Source organism: Macaca fascicularis, chromosome 5, assembly GCF_037993035.2.
Source record: "Macaca fascicularis isolate 582-1 chromosome 5, T2T-MFA8v1.1".
In the NCBI taxonomy this organism is placed as follows: domain Eukaryota; kingdom Metazoa; phylum Chordata; class Mammalia; order Primates; family Cercopithecidae; genus Macaca; species Macaca fascicularis.
This window is the reverse complement of record NC_088379.1, coordinates 122,629,166-122,639,557: the sequence shown is the minus strand read 5'-3', so window position 1 is coordinate 122,639,557 and position 10,392 is coordinate 122,629,166. Positions and strand designations below refer to the sequence as shown.

The 10,392-nt window shown below is 34.2% G+C and overlaps 1 long non-coding RNA gene across 1 annotated transcript; it reads right to left on the bottom strand.

Moving 5' to 3' along the window:
* Window positions 1-4,032: 4,032 nt before the first annotated feature.
* Window positions 4,033-9,336, bottom strand: LOC141410382 (uncharacterized). Its single transcript, XR_012435349.1, has 3 exons — window positions 9,070-9,336; window positions 6,681-6,725; window positions 4,033-5,700 (listed from the first exon to the last, which is right to left on the bottom strand). It is a non-coding gene; the product is annotated as an uncharacterized lncRNA (long non-coding RNA).
* Window positions 9,337-10,392: the final 1,056 nt, after the last annotated feature.

The following is a 10,392-nucleotide window of genomic DNA, read 5'->3' as shown; positions in this document are numbered from 1 at the left end:
GGTTCATATATATTGGGTATTCATCAACTTCATGTCAAAATATAAAAGCGTATTTAGTATAAAAATGCAAATTTCTTTTGTTAAAATACGGTTTAAAATAATTGAAGAATCAATTTGAGAGATTTCTTTTAAAATGAGTTTATATTTTTGAATACAGTTTCAGATTCTTGTACTTTGAAATGTATCTCTGCATGTTGTTTGCTCTGATGATGAGGGCCTCTGATTTCTGTCGATGTTTCTCATCAATGTCAGCCAATCTTCTTTGTACGTGCAAGAGAAGACCCTCAACTCACTATTCATTGTACCTGGTTTGCTCATTTCAACTCATACATGCCTGAAAACCTTCCTTCTTCTTGTCCCAATCGTCGTCTGTTCCTAACACCTTTTTGAAACTAAACGGCATTTGTTGATTTAGAAGTTTAAAGTATTGTCTGATTCCTAAATATATCTGTCTGTTGGATTGGATGACAAGTTTCTTGACTTTCGGTTTTTTTTTTTTTTTTTTTTTTTTTAGCTGGAGTTTCGCTTAGTCGCCCAGGCTGGAGTACAGTGGTGGATTTCGGCTCACTGCAACCTCTGCCTTCCGGGTTCAAGTGATTCCCCTGCCTCAGTCTCCCAAGCAGCTGGGATTCCAGGCACCCACCACCACACTTGGCTAATTTTTGTATTTTTAGTAGAGATGGGTTTCACCATGTTGGCCAGGCTGATCTTGACCTCTGGACCTTAGGTGATTGCCTGCCTCAGCCTCCCAAAGTGCTGGGATTGCAGGTGTGAGCCACCGTGCCTGGCCCAGCTCCTTGATTTTCTAACAGCTGGAAACAGACCTATTATTTGTTCCTCCAAAAAATAATGGTAAGTAATTTAAAAAATATATTTTGTCTCTATAGAGATACAGTCTGTAGTTTATATTTTCCTAATATTTCTTAGTGGCAGGAATTTTGAGAGCTCTTTATGTAGGTAGACCTTTTTTAAGATTTGAATTGATTTTGTGGAAATATACAAGAAGTCCTCACTAACGTTTCTTTGTTTGTTTGTTTGTTTTGTTTTGTTTTTTGAGACGGAGTCTGGCTCTGTTGCCCAGGCTGGAGTGCATGGTACGATCTCGGCTCACTGCAACCTCTGCCTCCTCGGTTCAAGCAATTCTCCTGCCTCGGCCTCCTGAGTAGCTGGGATTACAGGCACGTGATACCACCTGCCTGGCTAATTTTTGTATTTTTCATAGAGATGGGTTTTAGCATGTTGGCCAGGCTGATCTTGAACTCCTGACCTCAAATGATCAGCCCATCTCAGGCTGGGATTACAGGCCTGGGCCACTGCGCCTAGCCCTCACTAAACATTCTTAGTATGTTCTTAGAAACTGCTACTTTAAGTGAAGGAAGATATAAACAAACCAAGTTTACCGTATAAACAAAAGTTAATACCTGTAGCATATTCCTGGTCACAGAAACATCACCAAATGTCTAAATAAAGACCAAACATTTTAAATATTAAACATTGGAATAAATGTGAGTTATACATATATTTTAAAAAGATTAATGGAAACAAGTAAAGTAATTATTTACCCAGTTGTTCCAATTTGAGGACATGGGTGGCTGAAGCCTATTCCAGCATTCAGGGTGCAAGGTAGAAACCACTCCTAGATAGAAAGCAATTCCATGGCAGGATGCACACACACACACACACACACACACACACACCCCCAGACTGAGACCATTTAGGCACACCACTTATCCTAACATGCACATCTCTGGGGTGCAGTAGGAAACTGGAGTATCAAGAATATACCAATACTTAATGAAAAATATGTATATTGATTAAAACACTGGGAAAAAGAATTAGTAAACAACGTTCTCATATCAAGGGCTTAGTAAACATTCAATCATTTGAATTATAGAAAAGTTATCAGTTATCTGTTGGCATGTAACAAACTAACCAAAAACTTTATGGCTTAAAATAATCAGATTTATTGAGTTAGGAGTGTAAAGGGTGTGCAGGTGGTTCTGTTAACCTGAGCTAGTCATAGCTAATGCCAATTATATCTGTTGTCTACTGGCTAGTTGCCTTGGGACTGGCTGGTAGAAGATAACCTCTGCTGGGACAGAGGTTGGATCTATGTGGTCTCATTTTCTAAAAGACTAGATCTCATGCTAGTGAAAAGCTATGGAGAGAGAGCAGGAGTGTGCAAAATCTTACGAAATGTAGTGTCACATCTAGTACAATTTCACTTCCAATTAAACCTCTTAGTCAAAACACATGGCCAATGCACATTTAAAATGTAAGGAAGTGCAGACCGACTTTTAATGAGAAAGTTGTGAAGTCACATCACAAAAAGGTTGGATAACTGAATAGATGGCAAAGAAGGGCATTTTTTAACTTTCTAACTAACTAATGAACTCCAGCTACTGGCACCACTTTTTCATGTCCCTTCTCATATGCAAAATGGGCTCACCCCAACCCAACTCCTGTCCCCAGTCTGACTCCAATGTCAGAATCTCTTTATTTACAGCAAATGTGGATGTGCCTCCTCCTATATGAATCCTCTTGATCCAGACGTCTAGGAGCATAAGAAGTTACATAACTCCCACATTTTAAATATTACAGCAGAGAAAGAAATAGTTGCATTAGAAAGAGAATAGATAGGAGGCACACAGCATTCATTTGTGCCTCTCAGTTCTGAAATCCTGCTGTGAAGGTATTCACAGATCTTCCCCTCTGTGGGCAGTACATGTTCCTTCAGTGGGACCCACTTCTCCCTGAAGGAGCTCCCTAGTCCATATTACTCCACAGTTCTGCTGATCTTTGCGGATTCAACTGATCTCAGCTAGACTTGCTCACTGTGGGTTGGCTGGTTTAAGATGCCTCGATTGGGATAATGTTGCTTACTTTCATATGGTCTCCCATCACTCAGCCCAGGTTTGTTCACATTGATGTGGCAATGTCTTTTGAAGGCAGGACTACAAATTTGCACGCTATGTATGTATAACTTCTACTTTCTACAGGTCAAAACCAGTCACAAAGTGAGCCCAGAATGAAATAGATAAACTACAAAGTACATTGTAAACCAAATAATAACAAGGAAGGATAGAAAATTGGTGTAATTTTAACCATCTCTGTGGGTCAAAAAGTATAAGAAAACCACCATAACAGAGAGTAACACATATTTGGATTGTCATAAGCTTATAACAACTACTATTGGATTCTAATGTTCCAGTTTTGGCTATAGCAGTTATAAATCTGAAAAGATGAAATAAAATCAATTTAAATACACATTTTTGGCATTTTTCATGAGAAATATTTTTCAGAAATCAGTGGATTTTAGAAACATAAATTTTAGTACAAGAGAAAGAATAATTTATACATATGTAATAAAGGGAACTGAAAGGATAATTTTATGGAATAAACTGATATTACTAATACTGATTTTGTACAAAATCTATGATAGATTTAATGTGTAAAATAGTTATAAGACTCTATTCTATTTAAAATCCAATTTAAAGATAAATCTTGTGTGCCTAAGAAGAAAATAAGCTGTAATAGATAGTAAATTACAGGTATGTAGTGGTGTATATAATGAACTCTGTAGAAAATCAAAAGATGATTGTTTAAGTAGGCTGCATAATTAACAGAAATTTCTCATCAGGTGAATAACATAAAACAAGGCTTAGAGAATACATGCATAACTCCTGGTCAGAGGCCAGTGAGAAATCTAGTTGAAGTGTGAGGAAACTTCAGAAAGGCAACAAAGACCAGCTGAAATTAAGATTAATCAAGAGTATGAGGCTTTAAATGAAAGTTAGAATTGTTAGACATTAACAAAATGTAAAATGTTAGAAATTATGCAAGAGAATTAAATAGCACAAAATATATCATAAAATAATCTAGCTGGGGCTAATTGTGTATTGAAATTAGAAGCTAATGAGGCAGGGAGATCAGAATGAAATTGTTGTCATAAATTTTATAGATGTTGGCATTGAATACTGAGATCAGTTTCAATGGTAAAATAGAGTAAATTTATTAAGGAACTATCGTAAGTAGAGAATTAGTAAATAACAGTCAATGTTATATCAGTAAAGTTATGCTTATGCCCATATGTCTCAATAAAGAGCCTTGTTTGAGCTGAACATATCTGCTAAGATTGCAACGTGAGGGAAATGGTGAAGGTATTGCCTAACTAGGATAAAGAAATCAATAAAATGACACTATCACAGCTGCATTCACAGACAAAATTGATATCCTTGGGACATGAACATATTTGGCTGCATTCCAACTTAGCATGTCTGGAATATTCCTTGGTACAGCTGACAAAAATATGGCCAACAGTTGTTTCCACAAGAGATACTATCTAGCATTCATTCCTTCTTTTCCCAAACCCACATAGAAATTCAGTTTCCCAGTGCTTAGGTGGAAATTGAAGATTTTTAATAACAGAATTCATTGTAGGAAGAGACACACCATTTATTATAAACATACTATTTTAAAAAATTTATCTCAAATTTTATTAAGTATTTAGAATCAGGGACTTCTGGGTGCTGTGGACATAAAGATGACAATAACTTTGACATAAACTTCTCACAGTTGTGACTGTACAGTTATGCCAATGACCATTTGGGTGTTAAGAGAACAAAAATTAGGTGAGGGAGGTATTTCCTGTGCTTGGAGACGTGCAGATAAATCTCTCAGGAAGGTAACTTTTAACTTTAGTTTTAGAGAAAGAGAAATTTCTCTAGGAAACTTAGGAAAACAATTCTGGGTGGAGAGAATACTGTACAAATAGTCAGTGAAGTAGGTAACATTTTTCTTACGAATAATACATGTGAACTATGTAGAAGACATGAGAATTGATCTAGTTTTAACTATCACAGCAGTTCTATGTTACCTAAAACATTTAGCTAAATATGATATTTGGAAATTATTGAGTGAATTGATGAGAGATTGTGTACTTTGGGAGAGAGAACATAGGTTTTAGGTATGTGTCTGAAGAAAGAGAAGAAATAGATCACAACATTAAATCTATAGAAACAAATACAATGGAAATATTTTCCAGAGTTAGTCCTCAGAACATATTCTCTTTACATCACCTATAATAAAGAGAGTGTGGAAATTATTATTTTATTTAACGTACATTTTTCTTGGTTAAAATCTATTTCTTGTATAAATAGATTGGGTTAAATGAACTGCTTAGTCAACTGTAAAATGCGCTTGTGTAGTCATACTTCTTTTCATTTCAACTCTTTATATGAAAAAACGGTGCATTTGAAAGCTTCTTATTGAATTATCATTTCTCCTTGGAGATTAAAAGAATGTTCAAACTAGAGTCTTGGGGAATACGATACACTTCCACACCTATGTCTCATGTTTTAAATTTAGAAACTCATAACCCAGCAAATGGCAGCTATAAGAAACATCTATTCCAGGCCAGGCGCTGTGACTCATGCCTGTAATCCCAGCACTTTGGGAGGCCGAGGTGAGCGATAACAAGGTCAAGACATTGAGACCATCCTGTCCTGGCCAACATGGTGAAAATCCGTCTACTAAAAATACAAAAATTAGCTGGGCATGGTGGCGCGCACCTGTAGTCCCAGCTACTCGGGAGACTGAGGCAGGAGAATCACTTGAACCTGAGAGACGGAGGTTTCAGTGAGCAGAGATCGCGCCACTTCACTCCAGCCAGCCTGGCGACAGAGCAAGACGAAACTCCATCTCAAAAAAAAAAAAAAAAAAAAAGAGAAAAGAAAAAGAAAAGAAACATCTATTCCAAATCTAAATTTAATTGTAAATCAGCAACTTAAAAGTTTAAACTAATTATTAATAAAATTTATGAAAATTGCTTTGCTTTGTAAAATTAAAGCAAGAATTATATCACTTTTTTAATTCTACATGATTTTAAAATCATGCAGTGATTGATGGAGTGCTTTCTAGCTAAATAAATTAATTTGACCAATAGTTCTGCATTGTAGTCATTTTAGAAGGTGCATGTGTCTAAGTACTGGATTATTGTAGATCAAAATAGGTTCAATCTCTAAATAAGGGTATCTGCCAATGTGCTAAAAGCACAATACAGAGTATCACCAATACTTTCATATGCTAAGAAAAAAATAAAATTAGCTACAATAGTATTTATTATTTTATAAAATTTATCGATTTCCTCCATTCCCTTTCCTAACCACATGAATGATGTATTAAAATTATTGCATCTACCTCATCACCCAAAGAAAGTAAATATTTACTTTTTTGAACACCCATTATTTTCACACTTTATTATTCCTAATCTAAAATCTAATTTTCAGTCCTTAATTTGTAAATCTGCACTGATAATTACAAATGCCTAATCTGTCCAATGTAATATATGTAAAGCAAAAGATACAAACAAATTGTGTTATATAAATGAAATGGATTCTGCATAGAATTACTCTACTGATGTATAGTCTTCTTTATTTTCTGTGGCTGTCTTTAAAAAAATACATTTCCTAATTATGCCCTACTATTTTTTTACTTTAATTTTTCCATGTCATTAATGTATGCCTAAAAATGACAAGGAGGTTCTTGCAAATCTCATTAGTTTTTATATCATTGATGTTCAATTTCACAAGGTACTTTTGTGTTTCAGACTGCATCCTTAATTTTATTTCCTTAGCTTATTTTAAATACAAAATCACTCATTTGGGCGAATAAGTGCTCACAGTTGGAATTCAGCTGCTCTTCAACTTTTGTTGTATTTTCACAGTCTGTGGAAATTAAAGTAGAGTAAGGGTCATGTGGGTTTCTTAGAAGATTAATTGAAATATTTAGTGAATAAGACATTTTACATTAATATTTGGGCAAAGATAATAAAGCAATATAGCTCTGTGAATTATAAGCTTTATTTCAACGTGAATTATTCAGTGCCTATGCATGCCAGACAACGTTGTTTGAATCAAGTGGAAAATTAATCATATTAATCAATTGTTAACTTTATGTAGTCACAAATACGGAGAGAGAAACCTCATTTTTCACAACATCGCTCTCATAAATGTTCAAAAAAGCATTTGTCAGTAATTTATTATGTGCCAGGCAATGTGAAAACACTGGAAAATGTTACAAAGATAAATTATTCAGAATGTCTTTACCTTGAGAAATCACTGAATTATTGAATCTTGGATAATTTTTTTCCATGAGAATTTTTCTATACAGTAATAGTGCTAGGCACTATCAAAATAAGGCAATGATTGATTCATGATAGGAGAAAACATACTTATTATACGAGCCAACTTTGTGTAGCACAGATAATTTAAAATATCTGTGTTAAAAATCTCTGCTTCATGTATTGACCTATTGGCCTTTATGTTACTCTTAACAAAGGCTGTGACAATTGAGTGTTCACTTAGACAAAAATAGAGAAAACTAAAATTAACAGTAACAACAAAAGTATAAGGAGTTTCCACAGTGGAACAGATCAATAGTTCATCTAGTTGGGTATATATATGTTTAGTACTTATTTCCAAAAAAGAACTGAGACCAGACATTTTAGAGAAAAGCATAACATTACCATAATGTAACCTAATTTTCGACACTTTTCCATGGGGAATTTTTTTTTCTGCTAAAGATTATATAACGTAGAACAACATACTGAAATCATGGTAAAAATATTATCATTCAGTCTGAACAATGAATAAAAATAAATTATTATTTAAATATATTTTTTCTTTCAATTAACTTTTGAAGAATTACAAACTTTTAATAACTTTTGTAATTAAATTACTTTTTGTCATTAAATATGTGAATATACCTGATAAACTTTAAAACTTTGAGAAATAGGGAAATTATTTAATAGCAGACCTGTATATTTTTACTGAAGAATGAAACTAAAGCCTCTAGCCATATGCTCAACGGCTAAGTGACAGAATTATTCTGAACACTATTTTGTTCCTTTTTAAGTTATTTATGTATTCTTAACATTTTCTTAGCTAAGCACTTTTAAACCTCATAGTAAAATTTAAATATAACCCATATACTATATAAAATGATTACAATGTGCTCTTTTTGTTTTCTTTCTAATAAGTTAATAATGTCTAGAAGCTAGCAGAAGTTGGATTCTGAAAAAAAAAATCAAAAAACTTTTCAATTCTCATATGGTTTTTGAGGGTGGAAATGGCATTAGCTTTCCAAAGCAACAAGCATTTGGTATAAATATCCACACTGTGTGTCTAAACGCCAGTATTTTAACATATGGCTTACCACGTAACAGTGTAAGTGTGGATGTATTAATAATAGCAGGCCATATCACCCATGTATCAGGACAGTGACCTCTTCTTGGGGGATACATGATAAATCCTAGTGAATTTCATAAGCATGAGCACTTTGTCTAAATACTTATGTAAAATAAGCTTGAGCCTATTGTCTAAATACTGATATAAAATGACTTTCTTAATCGGGTGTACTTTTTTTTTTTTGAGAGGTCTCATTCTGTCACCCAGGCTGGAGCACCGTGGTGCAATCTCAGCTCACTACAACCTCTGCCTCCCGGGTTCAAGTGATTGTCCTGCCTAAGCTTTCCGAGTAGCTGGGATTTCAGGTGTGAGCCACTGCACTGTTCCCAGATGTACTTCTTGATCAAAATCAGTGTTGGCTAATATAATGATTTTTTAAAAGTTAAGTTTATGGATAGAGATTTAGGGAAACCATTATTGTAGTGATGAAAACATGTACTTAAGTGATGTGTGAGCAGCCATATATAATAGATATATTCTCTAGCCTTCCTATCTACCTAGGCCTTTGGATATCTTCTTCTGTATTATAAAAAAGAAGTTTTGTTATATCATTTTACATGTGGGCCACTTTTGGGTTCGGGAATCATTTAATCAAACAATCAAAATAAACAAAAACAAGAGCATATGTACTAGTCCAAGGCTACTTAAAATATATCCTCCCCTCTTTCACTGGATTTCATTAAAATCTGATCCCTGTGCCAGCGTCACCAGTATAAATCAGCAAAATCTTGTCATCTTTTTGTTATATAACTTCTTCCTAGGTTTGAAATGAATCCTCTGATTCTAGTAATTGGTTAAGTGCCATAAGGAAAGTTGGTATTACCTTGCAAAAAGTCTTCCTCACGTGATGTCACAAGAAGATCCTGATGAAAAAGAGAGCCAAGCTCACATAACAGGAAGACACTGACTCTGCCCCTCAGGAGCGTCGTACTCCTCCAATCAATGCTCTTAGCTTCCCATAATTTTATCATGGCTATGAATTTGAATTTGATCTATTTTGTAGCACAGCAGCCCAGGAAATGAAATTCTATATCTAATTTGATATGCCAGCTATGTGACTTTAAATGATCTGTTTTAAAGGCAGACGTAGTCTCCATGCTCTGAGCCAGGCATTTAAAGTCCTAAGCAGGTGCTTTCTTTTTTCAGAGCTCTATGGCAGTTAAAGAAGCCATTTAACCCTACAGTACTTTTATTTTGTGATGGTTGTCTCCATTTAGTGTACTTCAGCCGGCCATAAAAGAGATTTTCTTTATAACAAACACAGGTATTGACATAAATAATCTTTGCACTTTGTATTATGTACAACCTGAGTCTCACATTTTAACACTAACTACATAGTTTCATCACTTTCAAACACTATATGATTGGATAAACTCTAATTTCTGACAAAAGGGCCTTGAAGGTCCATAGCCTCAAATTGCTTCTAATAGCAGATAGTATAGCAAATGACAATTGGCAGCAGATAACAAAAATTCTAGCTCTTTTAAAGATAAGTAATTTATAGAAGATAACTGTTTATTTGGAAACATCAGGAAGGCACTGGCTTAAGGGTTAACACCAGAAACGCAGCAGCTGTGACAGAGACTAGGGAGTTTCCTTGAAAAACTCTCCTTCCAATTTTATGAAATAATTCTGATGTTTACAGTTTTGAATAATATTCTCTGAAAGTCAAAAAATCATAAATTTATTTTTTTCACCAGCACTTTACAACAGGTTTGTAGCTTGTGGAGTAAGATTTGAGAATGTGTGCCTATGTGTATGCATATCCATTTTTAAAATAATAGAATTTCAAATTTCTAGAAACTCAGACAGAAGTTGTGAAATAAAACACTACACTATAAATCCATAAATAGCTATGAGGTAAAAATTGAGTAAAAATATACTATTTTATATCTCGGGAAAATAAATAATTGCCCTAACCTAGGGAAAAACACATCTCAACAAAAATGACCAGTTCTATAAATACCTAAATCCAAATTAAAAGATATTGTGTCAAAGATACATAGGATGGACATTGATCAGAACATTATAGCAAAAGCCATGAAAAACCTTTAAATATTGAGACAAGTTTAAATCTTAATATTATTTTAGAAGTTCTAACTTCTCTTGATGTCAGTAAGATATTATGCAGCAATAACTCATTCAA